The sequence below is a fragment of the Oncorhynchus gorbuscha genome, linkage group LG05, assembly GCF_021184085.1.
Source record: "Oncorhynchus gorbuscha isolate QuinsamMale2020 ecotype Even-year linkage group LG05, OgorEven_v1.0, whole genome shotgun sequence".
In the NCBI taxonomy this organism is placed as follows: Eukaryota; Metazoa; Chordata; class Actinopteri; order Salmoniformes; family Salmonidae; genus Oncorhynchus; species Oncorhynchus gorbuscha.
Window position 1 is genome coordinate 27,681,260 of NC_060177.1, and position 17,502 is coordinate 27,698,761.

Genomic DNA, 17,502 nt, shown 5'->3' on the forward strand with positions numbered 1-17,502 from the left:
TTGATGAGTATTGGGACTTCAGAGTCAGCCACACACTGTCACACTGCCTGTGTGCTCTGGGACTTCCAACACTGTGTATTTCACTGTCTGTGTGCTCTGGGACTTCTGACACTGTGTATTTCACTGTCTGTGTGCTCTGGGACTTCCAACACTGTGCATTTCACTGTCTGTGTGCTCTGGGACTTCCAACACTGTGTATTTCACTGTCTATGTGCTCTGGGACTTCCAACACTGTGTATTTCACTGTCTGTGTGCTCTGGGACTTCCAACACTGTGTATTTCACTGTCTGTGTGCTCTGGGACTTCCAACACTGTGTATTTCACTGTCTGTGTGCTCTGGTACTTCCAACACTATGTATTTCACTGTCTGTGTGCTCTGGGACTTCCAACACTGTGTATTTCACTGTCTGTGTGCTCTGGGACTTCTGACACTGTGTATTTCACTGTCTGTGTGCTCTGGGACTTCTGACACTGTGTATTTCACTGTCTGTGTGCTCTGGGACTTCCAACACTGTGTATTTCACTGTCTGTGTGCTCTGGGACGTCTGACACTATGCATTTCACTGGCTGTGTGCTCTGGGACGTCTGACACTGTGTATTTCACTGTCTGTGTGCTCTGGGACTTCCAACACTGTGTATTTCACTGTCTGTGTGCTCTGGGACTTCTGACACTGTGTATTTCACTGTCTGTGTGCTCTGGGACTTCCAACGCTGTGTATTTCACTGTCTGTGTGCTCTGGGACTTCTGACACTGTGTATTTCACTGTCTGTGTGCTCTGGGACTTCCAACACTGTGTATTTCACTGTCTGTGTGCTCTGGGACTTCCAACACTGTGTATTTCACTGCCTGTGTGCTCTGGGACTTCCAACACTGTGTATTTCACTGTCTGTGTGCTCTGGGACTTCCAACACTGTGTATTTCACTGGCTTGTGTGTGTGCGTGTGAGTGTACGTGCCTGAGATTATGTGCATTTGTCTGTTTGTATGTGGGCTAAAGACTTTGCTCAGAGGGAAATCATACCAGCTAATGAGGAATGAGGAATTGGTAATCCATGGCAGAATTGAATTACCATGCAATAATACTTAGTTCTATAACAAACAAGAAAATGACGTTTTGAGGAGCTTAATCCCGTTCATCTGTAAACTTTCCTTTTGTCATCAGTGTTACACAAAATCCTTTGAGCGTAGAAACACAGAATCATTACCTTATTGTCAGGAAAGCCCATTTCTCTCATGTTCTACATGTTCAATGCAGTTGAATGTGACCCTATCTGTTATTCTAGTTCTAGCACTAGATTCAGCATTCTGATCATAGGGACAAGTACTGCAGAAGATTAACATAGTTGCAGAAAGTTTCTCAGGGACAGGGCCACATGTTTGACTGACTGACACCACTCCCACGTGGCTCGTCTCTACATAGGTAGAGTGGTTTAAGACTGTGATCTGCTACCTTCTTTCAGCCTCTCAGCGAGGATGTGGGTTCAGGTTTGCAGTGCTTTGGAATGTCTACGGAGACATGGGGACTTGAGTTCAGTGTGGCCCAGGGAGAGAGACGGTGACCAATGAGTGGAACATCTGGCTGGAGACAGGGGTCTGGAGACAGGGAGCTGGAGACAGGGGGCTGGAGACAGGGGGCTGGAGATAGGAGGCTGGAGACAGGGGGCTGGAGACAGGGGACTCGAGTCAGAGGGCTGGAGACAGGGGGCTGGAGTCAGGGGGCTGGAGACAGGGAGCTGGAGATAGGAGGCTGGAGACAGGGGGCTGGAGACAGGGGACTCGAGTCAGAGGGCTGGAGACAGGGGGCTGGAGACAGGGGGCTTGAGACAGGGGGCTGGAGTCAGGGGCTGGAGACAGGGGGCTGGAGACAGGGGGCTGGACACAGGGGGCTGGAGACAGGGGGCTGGAGCTAGGGGGCTGAGACAGGGGGCTGGAGACAGGGGACTGGAGGCAGGGGGCTAGAGACAGGGGGCTGGAGACAGGGGGCTGGAGACAGGGGACTGGAGTCAGGGGCTGGAGCTAGGGGGCTGGAGTCAGGGGACTGGAGTCAGGGGGCTGGAGCTAGGGGGCTGGAGTCAGGGGGCTGGAGACAGGGGGCTGGATACAGGGATAGGGACAGGATGGGAGTGGGGGTACACTTGTTTAGCACATCTCCTCTGTCCCAGCCTCTCTTGGAGCACAACCTCTCCTTCATTGTTTCTGGCATCTTTATCTGAGACTGACAGATGAATCTCACTCCCTCGGTACATGCTCACACAACTTGTGCCCACACACACGTGCGCACACACACACACACACACGCAAACACACACACACACATATCCATCCTTACTCTTCTCTTGAATGCTTTGGAGAGAATGGGAAGCTGCGCAAACATGCCTGGCACTTATTCCAGGGTTCTGAGTGAAGCTCTAGCCACCACAGCAAATATTTCACCCCGCAGTTTTATCTTCCTCATAACCATGGCGATGCAGCCGAAGCCCTGGCGAGGGGAGGCTCAAGTGCTTTCAGCGTGGCCAGGAAGCTCTCTCCCCGTCTCCCTGCCTGCTCCAGGAAACAGCTGCGTATTGGGGTGAAATGTGTGAGAGAGAAGGGACCCAGTCAGTCCCCGGGGAAAATTCAATGTAGATTTTGCGACGTGGGCTCATTTTCTGCAGTCTGGAGCAGTCTGATAGGGCCTGACTGGAGGCTTATTTGATTCGTTTATTTCACAGCCTCGTGTGGTCCTCGGCTGCAATGTTCCTGGAACATTTGTTAGAGCATTAGGCACCCAGGTAATTAAAAACCTCAAAAGTGAGCTGTGTGTATGTTGGCTTCGCAACAATGTTCATAGTTGTGACACCTACACAAGAGGTGGAACAATCATCTTTTTTATTGCTGCCATGATTTGATGACTCCTGAGAGTGTGCTCTTCTCCAGCACGTCAGTGCCTTATCACTGTGAGATAAGGAGGTTTTGAGGCTCTGCAGCAGGCAGCATCACATCAGGAATCACTCCGAGCTGAGTCATCCAGCACATCGTATTTCCTCATACAGTCTCGGACATGCCAGTGTGACAAACAACATGAGACAAAAAACAACAACAGCATGCACTCTTAGAATTAGGGGTGACTCGAAGAACCCTGGAGATCCTCAAGGAACTATCTGAAAGCCACACTTCCAATTTTCTGATATTAAAACGGTTATTAAAACGGTTCAACATTTAACCCGTCCCATTTTAAAAAGGCTCCTATTTGAACCTTTACAAAGGGGTTTCTTTGAAATAACCTCTTCAGAGGGATTTCTCAAAGAACTTTGAATTGAAAAGGTGCCCCCATACTGGCAAACGTTTTGAACCCAAAAAGGTTTTTCAAGGCTCCTTTTCTTCTTAGAGTGTACAGTAGCACACACACACACACACACACACACACACACACACACACACACACACACACACACACACACACACACACACACACACACACACACACACACACACACACACACACACACACACACACACACACACACACACACACACACACACACACACACACACACACAGAGGAAACTGTAAATGCCACAGTGAGGAAGAATATGGAAAACAATGCATGATGGGAGGAGGGGTTAAGTGATCAGAGTGGGCGACTCTTACAGCATGTAGAGCACAATGCATGATGGGAGGAAGGGTTTGGCAGCATCCCCTTCTGAATTCCATATCTCAGTCCTCAAGCACTGTGAAATTAGAATACAAATGAAGACTAGACTATTTTGCCATGAGATCTGGAGGCACAATTAGAAGTGACAATGGGCAAAGGGGGCCCAGCTCAGTAAAGGGGGCCCAGCTCAGTAAAGGGGGCCCAGCTCAGTAAAGGGGGCCCAGCTCAGTAAAGGGGGCCCAGCTCAGTAAAGGGGGCCCAGCTCAATGCAATATCTACTGTATCTCTCCTACCAAACGGTTTGAAAAGAGCAAGTTTCTCTCCCTCTGCCCTTCTCCTTCTGTCTGCACCCTCTCATTTGTCACATTTACAATGGAAACATCCAAATGTACAGATGCTATCAATTAATCACCTCCGGTCTAATTACAATCCAATTAACCTCTCTTTCTGTGCTCCCTGCCTGCTGCAGGATGGACGCTTCTCTGTCCCAGTTCCCTCCATACTCAATCACTAAGCACACATACACACACACAGAGAAAGGAAGTGAGGGAGAGAGACTGGAAAGAAAATGAGAAAGAATGGAAGGAAGGGAGTGTTGAGGGGAGGATGTGTATGTCTATACCAATCCTCTCACCCCGACCCCAACCACCATCACCTCCATCCCGTGCTCAATGCTCTAACCCAGATATACTCCATGACTATAGAGGGTGGATGTCTCTCCCCCTCAGTTCTAACCCAGATGGATATACACCATGACTATTACCTGAGTAGGCAGGCCTGGATTTACAGCGGGCTGTCAGCCGGGGCTTTTAACGCCACACTGGGGCTGTTTTACAGCTCTGCCCGAGGGCCCCAATCGGCTTTCAATTAGCAGGTGAGCTGCAGCCCAGCTACCAATCAATAGCCTAGTCCAGCCCAGCACACTGAAGCACAGGCAGGCTGGCTGACTGGATGGAGGGGACCCAGGGGCTGGCAGGGGGGAGTATAGGAGGGGCTAGGTAGACTCATGCCACAAAGCCAGAGGGCTGCAGACAGAAAGGGTCTGTCATTCTCTGTCTCCCCTCTCATTTTAAACTCAGTCTGCAACCTCCAGTGTGTCTCACTACTGAGAATAAAAACCGAGGGAAGGGAACTGAGGAACAGAGAAAGAAAAGACAGAATCTCTCTGTCTCTGTCTCTCTCTCTCTCTCTCCCTCTCTCAAGCCAGTGCATGGAATTACATGCAGCTCTTTCCTTGCATCACACTTGATTTTTGAAAGCGATGCTGTCATACCATTTCTGTTCTTATTCTGCTCACTTCAGCATTCTGTCTCTCCAAAGTCACAGCTCAGAAACAAAGAGAGGGAGAGCAGTAGAGTGTCTAAGGGATGAGGAGCGATGGAAAGAGGAATACGGGAATAAAGGTCTCTTTGAACGGCCAACAGTGGTGGGGGTTGGGTTAGGGGAAAGGGTTTTGGAGGTTGTTGGGGGGTTGAGGTTGGGAGTGGGGCCAGGGTATGCCGCCGTTCCACGCGGGGGAGCTTCAAGGGGGAGAGGCAACACGGGCGTCTTTGAAGGTACCTCAGCAGGGGGGTAATTGTGTGTGTGTGTGTGTGTGTGTGTGTGTGTGTGTGTGTGTGTGTGTGTGTGTGTGTGTGTGTGTGTGTGTGTGTGTGTGTGTGTGTGTGTGTGTGTGTGTGTGTGTGTGTGTGTGTGTGTGTGTGTGTGTGTGTGTGTGTGTGTGTGTGCATAGGGAGGGAGGCAGTTGGTAGAGGAGCATGGTAGCTATACATCTCACTCTGAGCAGTGAGAACAGAGCTGGAAGGGGAGACAGGCAGCTCTTCCCTCCACACATCTCTGTTCAAAGGCGCCATCAAAGTCTGGCAGAAATGTCAGTGCTGTAGGCAGGGGACCGGCCTCTGAATGTCACTCCTTCTCAGGTCAGCACCGAGCGTGCCTGCCATGCTCCAGAGGAGGAAATCGAGAGAGGAAAAGTAGAGAAGGGATAGTGTCTGCGAGAGAGTGAAAGAGGGACAGAAAGTACAGGGATACTCAATATATCATACAATATTTCTGTATGAGAGAGAGGTTTCTGAGATAGGTTTGACACCTACAACATCCTTGTTAACCACAACCGTCCCCACAACTTTAGAGAACATTCCTTTCAGTCTTACTAGGTCATTGTCTAATGTTTTCTAGGAATGTTCCTGTGATGTGCAAAGGAATGTTTCCAAGAGACCTTTCCCTTCATGTCAATTATAACTTACTCAGAATGTGGTTATAAGTTCTCAGAACTTAAGATATGAATGTCCTAGACACAGTTTTCTGAGGTTTAGGAGAATATCCCATCAAAGCCCCACCAAACACACACAGAATATGGTTGCCGTGTTCTCAGAATATAAGATAATGGGGCATCCCGAGTGGCGCAGCGGTTTGAGGTGTCGCTACAGACCCGGGTTCGATCCCGAACTCTGTCTCAACCGGCAGTCCCATAGGGCAGCGCACAATCCTCCCTAGGCACTTAAGTAGATGAAACAATTTCATAGGTGTAAGCAAAATGGTGACTGCACTTTTAAGTAAATCTCAGTTTTGTTAAAAGTACACTCAAGAAAAAAACGATTTTATTGATCACAGTGATTCAGGAGTATCTTTAAAACAAGTTAACACTCCCCACCAACATTCGACAACTGCACTGAAAGCTCTTAAATGGCTGAAATAAGTCAAATCAAATCAATTGTGAAAATAGTCAAATTAACCGATAAATGACACGGACATAGTGGCCTGGCAGAGTACCATGAACCAAGAGGTTGTGAGTTCAAATCCCAGGTGAGGACATGATATAAATGAACATGCACAATGTAATCATGTAATGTGAAATATGTCAGTTGAAAACACTATGTTAAAAGGCACTTTGTGTGAGTTTCCCTAACCTTGCCAACAGACAAAGAGCTACGAATGGATCAGTGGTTCAGCAATCAGGGCCTTGATTGGCTCGTCGACAGTAACAAGGCGTGTAATTACATTTTTGGGGGAGGGGAAGAACTTTTCTTTGGAACCATCAGGCGATGTCCTGAGAACAGATATACAGAAATGTTCCAGCAACATTGCCATTAAAAGTGTCTAGAAAATGTAGTTCGTATGTCCTGAGAACATGGCAACTATTTTCTGTGTATGTTTGGTGGGATGTTGATGGAATATTCTCCTAACTCTCAGAAAACTGGACACATGAATGTTCTCATGAAACACGTGTAGAACATTAAGATATTGTCTTTGAGCGGTTTATTGTATTTCTTTTAAACAATACAAAACACACGCATACAAACGACAGCATCACACAAACATCCACTACATCACGCCTGCCCAGACCCACATATGCTCACACCACCATCTCAAGCCCCTCATCACTCTCTGCCACATGGCCTCAAACTGCACCATTTTGTGGCTCTCCATCACCAACAAACTTTCAACATTTAGATAATAAAACATTTGACCTTTCCATTGTGTTAACGACAGACGATTGGTTGATTTCCAGTTTTTGTGTCAACATTTTTTTCAAGATGATTGACGAGAAAAGTATCGTCCAACCCATCGGGTATCTCACTGCACCCTCATACGCCATGTCTTAAAATATGCAGACAGATGGATTAAAAGTGAATTTACATTGTAATACTTCTGACAGCCAACTTTCTGCCTCATTTTTGGTCTTCATAACATTCCCAGAAGGCATGGATTACTGAGTCATTGTTAGTTTTACACTTAAAACATGACTCTGCTGTTATGCTGTAGAATTATCCAATTTTAAACTTACTTTGTACTGAATTAAGCGTACATTTTCGTTAACTGTAATTATGTTAGTTATGTTCCAACATTCCCTCCATCTTGTGCCAATATCAGTTATTTTTATTAAGTCTTGGTTCCAATAGGTTATATTTTTGTCTCAGAGATGATCAGTTTTATAGGCTACTGATCACATGAATATATTTTCTGACTCAAATAGGATTCCCTCAAGATTTCTCTGATGTACAAAAGATTTCAAAACAAAATGACGTGACATGAAACGTTTAAGTTGTAGGACATTCCTGTTTTGTGTCCCTTTCATAAGTATTATTTTTGTATGTTTTTGCTTTAGGACATTTACAGTGCGTTCGCAAAGTATTCAGACTCCTAGACTTTTTTCCAAAATGTGTTACATTACAGCCTTATTCTAAAATGGATTCAATCACCCCCCCCCCTCATCAATCTATACACAATACCCCGTACCAAAACATTTCTGCAGCATTGAAGGTCCCCAAGAACATAGTGGCCTCCATCATTCTTCAATATAAGAAGTTTGGAATTACCAAGACTCTTCCTAGGGCTGGCCGACCGGCCAAACTGAGAAATTGGGGGAGAAGGGCCTTGGTCAGAGAGGTGATCAAGAACCCGACTTTTACGGAGCTCCAGAGTTCCTCTGTGGAGATAGGAGAACCTTCCAGAAGAACAACCATCTCTGCAGCACTCCACCAATCAGGCCTTTATGGTAGAGTGGCCAGACGGAAGCCTCTCCTCAGTAAAAGGCACATGACCGCCAGCTTGGAGTTTGCCAAAAGGCACCTAAATGACTCTCAGACCATGAGAAACAAATCAAATCAAATCAAATGTTATTTGTCACATACACATGGTTAGCAGATGTTAATGCGAGTGTAGCGAAATGCTTGTGCTTCTAGTTCCGACAATGCAGTAATAACCAATGAGTAATCTTGCTAACAATTCCAAAACTACTACCTTATACACATAAATGTAAAGGGATAAAGAATATGTACATAAAGATATATGAATGAGTGATGGTACAGAGCGGCATAGGCAAGATACAGTAGATGGTATTGAGTGCAGTATATACATATGAGATGAGTATGTAAACAAAGTGGCATAGTTTAAAGTGGCTAGTGATACATGTATTACATAAAGATGCAGTAGATGATATCGAGTACAGTATATACGTATAAATATGAGATAAATAATGTAGGGTATGTAAACATTATATTAAGTAGTATTGTTTAAAGTGGCTAGTGATATATTTTACATCAATTCCCATCAATTCCCATTATTAAAGTGGCTGGAGTTGAGTCAGCAGCCACTCAATGTTAGTGGTGGCTGTTTAACAGTCTGATGGCCTTGAGATAGAAGCTGTTTTTCAGTCTCTCTGTCCCAGCTTTGATGCACCTGTACTGACCTCGCCTTCTGGACGATAGCGGGGTGAACAGGCAGTGGCTCGGGTGGTTGTTGTCCTTGATGATCGTTATAGCCTTCCTGTGACATCGGGTGGTGTAGGTGTCCTGGAGGGCAGGTAGTTTGCCCCCGGTGATGCGTTGTGCAGACCTCACTACCCTCTGGAGAGCCTTACGGTTGTGGGCGGAGCAGTTGCCGTACCAGGCGGTGATACAGCCCGACAGGATGCTCTCGATTGTGCATCTGTAGAAGTTTGTGAGTGCTTTTGGTGACAAGCCAAATTTCTTCAGCCTCCTGAGGTTGAAGAGGCGCTGCTGCGCCTTCTTCACGATGCTGTCTGTGTGGGTGGACCAATGCAAGATTCTCTGCTCTGATGAAACCAAGACTGAAGTCTTTGGTCTGAATGCCAAGCTTCACATCTAGAGGAAACCTGGCACCATCCCTACGGTGAAGCATGGTGGTGGCAGCATCATGCTGTGGGGATGTTTTTTAGCGGCAGGCACTGGGAGAATAGTCAGGATCGAGGGAAAGATGAACAGAGCAAAGTACAGAGAGATCCTTGATGAAAACCTGCTCCAGAGCGCTCAGGACTACTTTACCATCGAGGACCACTTTGGAAACAAGCGTTTTAATTAACACATTTAAGTGATCTCCTCTGGTCTACATTGTACATTTTGTTGTATATATCTGTTACCTTAAATAAATTCAATTCAATTCAGAACCTCAGACCTGGGCGAAGGTTCACCTTCCAACAGGGCAATGACACTAACCACACAGCCAAGACAACAAAGGAGTGGTTTCTGAAAACAAGTCTCTGAATGTCCTGTAGTGGCCCAGCCAGAGCCCGTAGTTGAACCCGATCGAACATCTCTGGAGAGACCTGAAAATAGCTGTGCAGTGACGCTCCCCATCCAACCTGACAGAGCTTGAGAGGATCTGCAGAAAAGAATGGGAGAAACTCCCAAAATACAGGTTTGCCAAGCTTGTAGCTTCATACCCAAGAAGACTTGAGGCTGTAATCACTGCCAAAGGTGCTTCAACAAAGTACTGAGTATGAAAGGTCTGAATTCTTATGTAAATGTGATATTTCAGTTCAATATTAAATTGTTATCAATATTCAAATCTTATGGAAATGTGATATTTCAGTTTTTATTTTTAATGAGTTGGCAAAAAATGTATAGGGGCTCTACTTTGTCCCAATATGTTAAATACAATTATATGGGAAAGCCTTCTTCTAATATAACAGATTTTTGTGATTATTTTTTGTCTGCTGATAGTTGCTTCAGGGTTGTTGAGTCTAAGAAGGCTGTAGGATCAGTTCCATTGTTGTTCAATTCTGATTTATATATATTTTCATATAATCGTGTTGTTGTTTCTAATTAACACATCTGTATCTTTTAAGATTATAACTGGTTTTGCATGTTTTCGTTTTGTGAGGGTTGCGAGATGCTTACCAGGTTTTTTTGCCAATAAGGAATTAATGACATAGTTATATCAGCTCATTCTCTGTTATCATGAGTAATTACATCAATAGATACCATTACAAATGTAGACATACAGAATAGAGAAAACTGTCCACCGATATAATTTGGGATGCTTTTAAGTAGTACATTAGGGGAACGATAATCTCATAGTCGGCAAAAATGTAATCTAGAGTTAGAAATTAAAAATCCCATAAAAATCTTTACATGTTAAATAAGAAAATAAATGGTCTGAATTTAAGCAGGAATATGATAATTTACTTTTGAAAAGACCCAACAACACAGGTTAAACTCAAATAAAGCTCCTTAACCAAGCAAATTGTTGAGTGCATTTTTTTAAATAAAAATGTTGTCAATTCTTGAATATCTTTTCTTACTTTGAGAGAAAAAATTGTATTTTGTTGTTGGGAATAGTAATCTCCAGGTGTCCTGTAGATTATTTATAGAGATTATATTTTTAAGCCTTGATTTTTTTTGTTTTTTTGTTACTGCATCTGTCAGTGTAATTGAATGTATGATTTAGGTCGCCTGCTAAAATAATATTTCCTGTCTGGATTTGATCTAATATTGCTGGAATTCTATCTAAAAAAAACAGATTTGCCCCTGGTGGGATATACAATGAAATCAATGTGTATTTTTCACCATGTAAAGTACAATTCAACATTAGAAAACAGCCTTTGTGGTCCAGGTGCTGGGATATAAGGGAAAAGGGTTATTCTTATTTATCAGGATGCCTACACCTCTGCTGTTACTACAGTAGGTGGCAGCATAGGCCTCTCCAACCCAGCTTCTCTTTAAATATATATTTAAATATTGTCCACCTTGTCTGTCCTGTCTATAATTGAAGAAGAAGATAAAACGTTATAGCAGATGAGAGCGGTGGACATTCCATGGAATGGGAGAGTCATAGTATAAACATGTAGCTATTATATACAGTACATGTATAGAGCGTGTGAGCTGAGCAAACATTTAAAAGAGAACACACAAAAAAATAAAGTACAGTACTTCTTTGTACTTTGAGGCTCTGTGCCTTTTTACTCCTCTCCTAATGTACCAAAAGACTGTGGATTGTGTCATTGTACCTACATTGGAGGAAGACTGTCACTTTAGTACTGTGGTCAGTTTGTATTACCTTGTACATTAAATGAAAGTATAGTGGCTGGTGGGGGTCTACATGGGGAGATCGAGTCCACCGAAAGAATGAAGGGGGATGAATGGAGGCCCCACACACAGACGTGTCTGATGCCCTTTCCAGTCACCCCGACCCAATCCCCCGGATAGAGCCCCTATCCATTCTCATCAATAACAACCATTGGATCTTAGCTATAATGAAAACAAGGAATAATAAAGACCCGACAGCCCCTCCTAATCTGTCCAGAACTCTTATTCATCTTACAGCAGGTTTGCAAGTCACTCAAATTAATACAATTACATTGTAATATAGTTAAATCCTTATTTCTCTCTCTTCCAAGCCAAACCTTTTCTCCACCATTAAGATCTTACAGTGCCTTGCAATAGTACTCATCCCCCTTGGCGTTTTTCCTATTTTGTTGCATTACAACCTGCAATTTAAATATATTTTTATTTGGATTTCATGTAATGGACACAAAATAGTCCAAATTGGTGAAGTGAAATGAAAAGAATAACTTGTTTCAAATAATAAAAAATATTTTAAAAACGGAAAAGTGGTGTGTGAATATGTATTCACCCCCTTTGCTATGAAGCCCCTAAATAAGATCTGGTGCAACCAATTACCTTCAGAAGCCACATTATTAGTTAAATAAAGTCCACCTGTGTGTAATCTAAGTGTCACATGATCTGTAACATGAGCTCAGTATATATACACATGTTCTGAAAGGCACCAGAGTCTGCAACACCACCAAGCAAGCGGCACCATGAAGACCAAGGAGCTCTCCAAACAGGTCAGGGACAAAGTTGTGGAGAAGTACAGATCAGGGTTGGATTATAAAAAAATATCCGAAACTTTGAACATCCCACGGAGCACCATTAAATACATTATTAAAAAATTGAAAGGATATGGCACCACAACAAACCTGCCAAGAGAGGGCCGCCCACCAAAACTCACGGACCAAGCAAGGAGGGCATTAATCAGAGAGGCAACAAAGAGACCAAAGATAACCCTGAAGGAGCTGCAAAGCTCCACAGCGGAGATTGGAGTATCTGTCCATAGGAACACTTTAAGCCATACACTCCACAGAGCTGGGCTTTACGGAAGAATGGACAAAAAAAAGCCATTGCTTAAAGAAAAAAATAAGCAAATACATTTGGTGTTCGCCAAAAGGCATGTGGGAGACTCCCCAAACATATGGAAGAAGGTACTCTGGTCAGACTAAAATTGAGCTTTATGGCCATCAAGAAAAACGCTATGTCTGGGGCAAACCCAACACTTCTCATCATCCTGAGAATATCATCCCCACACTGAAGCATGGTGGTGGCAGTATTATGCTGTGGGGATGTTTTTCACCAACAGGGACTGAGAAACTGGTCAGAATTGAAGGAATGATGGATGGCACTAAATACAGATCAATTCTTGAGGGAAACCTGTTTCAGTCTTCCAGAGATTTGAGACTGGGACAGACGTTCACCTTCCAGCAGGATAAAAGACCCTAAGCATACTGCTAAAGTAACACTCAAGTTTTTTAAGGGGAAACATTTAAATGTCTTGGAGTGGCCTAGTCAAAGCCCAGACCTCAATCCAATTGAGAATCTGTGGTATGACTTAAAGATTGCTGTACCCCAGCGGAACCCATCCAACTTGAAGGATCTGGAGCAGTTTTTTCTTGAAGAATGGGCAAAAATCCCAGTGGCTAGATGTGCCAAGCTTATAGAGACATAGAATATTGACTTTGGGGGGTGAAGAGTTAATCACGCTCAAGTTGTCTGTTTTTGTCTTATTTCTTGTTTGCATCTTCAAAGTGGTAGGCATGTTGTGTAAATCAAATGATATAACCGCCCCCCAAACTCCAGGTTGTAAGGCAAAATAAAAAGGTATAATCTGAGAACATGGGCACCATGTTCTGGGTATGTTCTGTTTGACAACTCTAACGCCGAAACATGCAAACAAAAGTTTCTCAGGCTGAAAGTTCCCCTAACTAATGGAAAACTGGACACTCAGATATTAGGGGGAACATTACGGGTAACATTACAAAAACATTTTCTCTCCCTGGAATTGTTAGCTGGAATGATGTTGTCAACAACCTCAGGTCATTGGGAGAGGAATGGCAATTGGGGAGTAGCTGTGGTTTGCTTGCAGATGATGTCTACTGAAGCTCTTTAGGCAAAACATTCCAAATTCAATCAACACAGATAGACAATGTGCTCTCTCTTTCTCTCTCTCTCTATTTCTCTCTCTCACACACACACACACGCACACGCACACGCACACACACCACACACACTTCCTCTCTCAGAGCAAGTCATGAAGGAGCTGTCAGATTACAGGAGGGTAATTGAATTTGGGAGTGCTATGGGGAGGGACCAGACAACACATCTTCCATTGCCTCCCCGGAGTGTCAGGAACAAGAGCGGGAGCTCAGGGGAAATTCCTGCCTTCTGATGGGGATTTCGTGAAGGGAGATTGTGGAGGGCAAAGGAGATGTAAGGTGGAGGCTGCATCCCGCAATATGCACAGCTTTATTTGGAAACTAGTTCACAGGGGCAGCCTTCAGCGCGCTGCATTCACCAGAGAAAGACAGAGAAGCACGCCGTGCAAGTCAACATGCACACAGAGAGAGGAGAGAGAACATAAGCATGACAGACAGAAAGGGGGAGAGAGATACGGAGAGGATCGTAAACAGCAAAAACAGACATGCAGAGAGAGGCACAATGCTGAGAAAGACAGGTAGAAAGACTGGGGGATGGAGAGAGAGAGAGAGAGAGAGAGAGAGAGAGAGAGAGAGAGATATGGAGAGAGGGAGTTAGATACAGATACAAAGAGAGTTAGAGACAGAGAGTTAGAGACAGATACAGAGAGAGAGTTAGAGACAGATACCGAGAGAGAGTTAGAGACAGATACAGAGAGAGAGTTGGAGACAGATACAGAGAGAGAGTTGGAGACAGAGAGTTAGAGACAGATACAGAGAGAGAGTTAGAGACAGAGTTAGAGAGAGAGTTAGAGACAGATACAGAGAGAGAGTTAGAGACAGATACAGAGACAGATACAGTGAGAGAGTTAGAGACATATACAGAGAGAGAGTTAGAGACAGATACAGAGAGAGAGTTAGAGACAGATACAGAGAGAGAGTTAGAGATACAGAGAGAGAGTTAGAGACAGATACAGAGAGAGAGTTAGAGAGACAGATACAGAGAGAGAGTTAGAGAGTTAGAGACAGATACAGAGTTAGAGACAGATACAGAGAGAGTTAGAGACAGATACAGAGAGAGAGTTAGAGACAGATACAGAGAGAGAGTTAGAGACAGATACAGAGAGAGAGTTAGAGACAGATACAGAGAGAGTTAGAGACAGATACAGAGAGAGAGTTAGAGACAGAGTTAGAGACAGATACAGAGAGAGAGTTAGAGACAGAGTTAGAGACAGATACAGAGAGAGAGTTAGAGACAGAGAGAGAGTTAGAGACAGAGACAGAGTTAGAGACAGATACAGAGAGAGAGTTAGAGACAGATACAGAGAGAGAGTTAGAGACAGATACAGAGAGAGAGTTAGAGACAGAGAGTTAGAGACAGATACAGAGAGAGAGTTAGAGACAGAGTTAGAGACAGATACAGAGAGAGAGTTAGAGACAGATACAGAGAGAGAGTTAGAGACAGAGTTAGAGACAGATACAGAGAGAGTTAGAGACAGATACAGAGAGAGAGTTAGAGACAGATACAGAGAGAGAGTTAGAGACAGATTACAGAGAGAGAGTTAGAGACAGAGTTAGAGACAGATACAGAGAGAGAGTTAGAGACAGAGTTAGAGACAGATACAGAGAGAGAGTTAGAGACAGATTAGAGACAGATACAGAGAGTTAGAGACAGATTAGAGACAGATTAGAGACAGATACAGAGAGAGAGTTAGAGACAGATACAGATACAGAGAGAGAGTTAGAGACAGAGTTAGAGACAGATACAGAGAGAGAGTTAGAGACAGAGTTAGAGACAGATACAGAGAGAGTTAGAGACAGATACAGAGAGAGAGTTAGAGACAGATACAGAGAGAGAGTTAGAGACAGAGTTAGAGACAGATACAGAGAGAGAGTTAGAGACAGATACAGAGTTAGAGACAGATACAGAGAGAGTTAGAGACAGAGTTAGAGACAGATACAGAGAGAGAGTTAGAGACAGAGTTAGAGACAGATACAGAGAGAGAGTTAGAGACAGATACAGAGAGAGAGTTAGAGACAGATACAGAGAGAGTTAGAGACAGAGAGTTAGAGACAGATACAGAGAGAGAGTTAGAGACAGAGAGTTAGAGACAGATACAGAGAGAGAGTTAGAGACAGATACAGAGAGAGAGTTAGAGACAGAGTTAGAGACAGATACAGAGAGAGAGTTAGAGACAGAGTTAGAGACAGATACAGAGAGAGTTAGAGACAGATACAGAGAGAGTTAGAGACAGATACAGATACAGAGTTAGAGAGAGAGTTAGAGACAGATACAGAGAGAGAGTTAGAGACAGATACAGAGAGAGAGACAGATACAGAGAGAGAGTTAGAGACAGAGAGTTAGAGACAGATACAGAGAGTTAGAGACAGAGTTAGAGACAGATTACAGAGAGAGAGTTAGAGACAGATACAGAGAGACAGATACAGAGAGAGAGTTAGAGACAGATACAGAGAGAGAGTTAGAGATACAGAGAGAGTTAGAGACAGATTAGAGACAGAGAGAGAGAGTTAGAGACAGATACAGAGATACAGAGAGTTAGAGTTAGAGACAGATACAGAGAGAGAGTTAGAGACAGATACAGAGAGAGAGTTAGAGACAGATACAGAGAGAGAGTTAGAGACAGATACAGAGAGAGAGTTAGAGACAGAGAGTTAGAGACAGATACAGAGAGAGAGTTAGAGACAGATACAGAGAGAGAGTTAGAGACAGAGTTAGAGACAGATACAGAGAGAGAGTTAGAGACAGATACAGAGAGACAGATACAGAGAGAGAGTTAGAGACAGATACAGAGAGAGAGTTAGAGACAGAGTTAGAGACAGATACAGAGAGAGAGTTAGAGACAGATACAGAGAGAGAGTTAGAGACAGATACAGAGAGAGTTAGAGACAGAGAGAGAGAGTTAGAGACAGATTACAGAGAGAGACAGATACAGAGACAGAGACAGAGTTAGAGACAGATACAGAGAGTTAGAGACAGAGTTAGAGACAGAGAGAGAGTTAGAGACAGATACAGAGAGAGTTAGAGACAGAGTAGAGACAGATACAGAGAGAGTTAGAGACAGAGAGAGTTAGAGACAGATACAGAGAGAGTTAGAGACAGAGAGTTAGAGACAGATACAGAGAGAGAGTTAGAGACAGAGTTAGAGACAGAGTTAGAGACAGATACAGAGAGAGAGTTAGAGACAGATACAGAGAGAGAGTTAGAGACAGATACAGAGAGAGAGTTAGAGACAGAGTTAGAGACAGATACAGAGAGAGAGTTAGAGACAGAGTTAGAGACAGATACAGAGAGAGAGTTAGAGACAGAGTTAGAGACAGATACAGAGAGAGAGTTAGAGACAGATACAGAGAGAGAGTTAGAGACAGATACAGAGAGAGAGTTAGAGACAGAGTTAGAGACAGATACAGAGAGAGTTAGACAGACAGAGAGAGAGTTAGAGACAGATACAGAGAGAGAGTTAGAGACAGAGTTAGAGACAGATACAGAGAGAGAGTTAGAGACAGATACAGAGAGAGAGTTAGAGACAGATACAGAGAGAGAGTTAGAGACAGAGAGTTAGAGACAGATACAGAGAGAGAGTTAGAGACAGAGACAGAGAGACAGAGTTAGAGACAGATACAGAGAGAGAGTTAGAGACAGATACAGAGAGAGAGTTAGAGACAGATACAGAGAGAGAGTTAGAGACAGAGAGTTAGAGACAGATACAGAGAGAGAGTTAGAGACAGATACAGAGAGAGAGTTAGAGACAGATACAGAGAGAGAGATAGAGAGAGAGTTAGAGACAGATACAGAGAGAGAGTTAGAGACAGATACAGAGAGAGAGTTAGAGACAGATACAGAGAGAGAGTTAGAGAC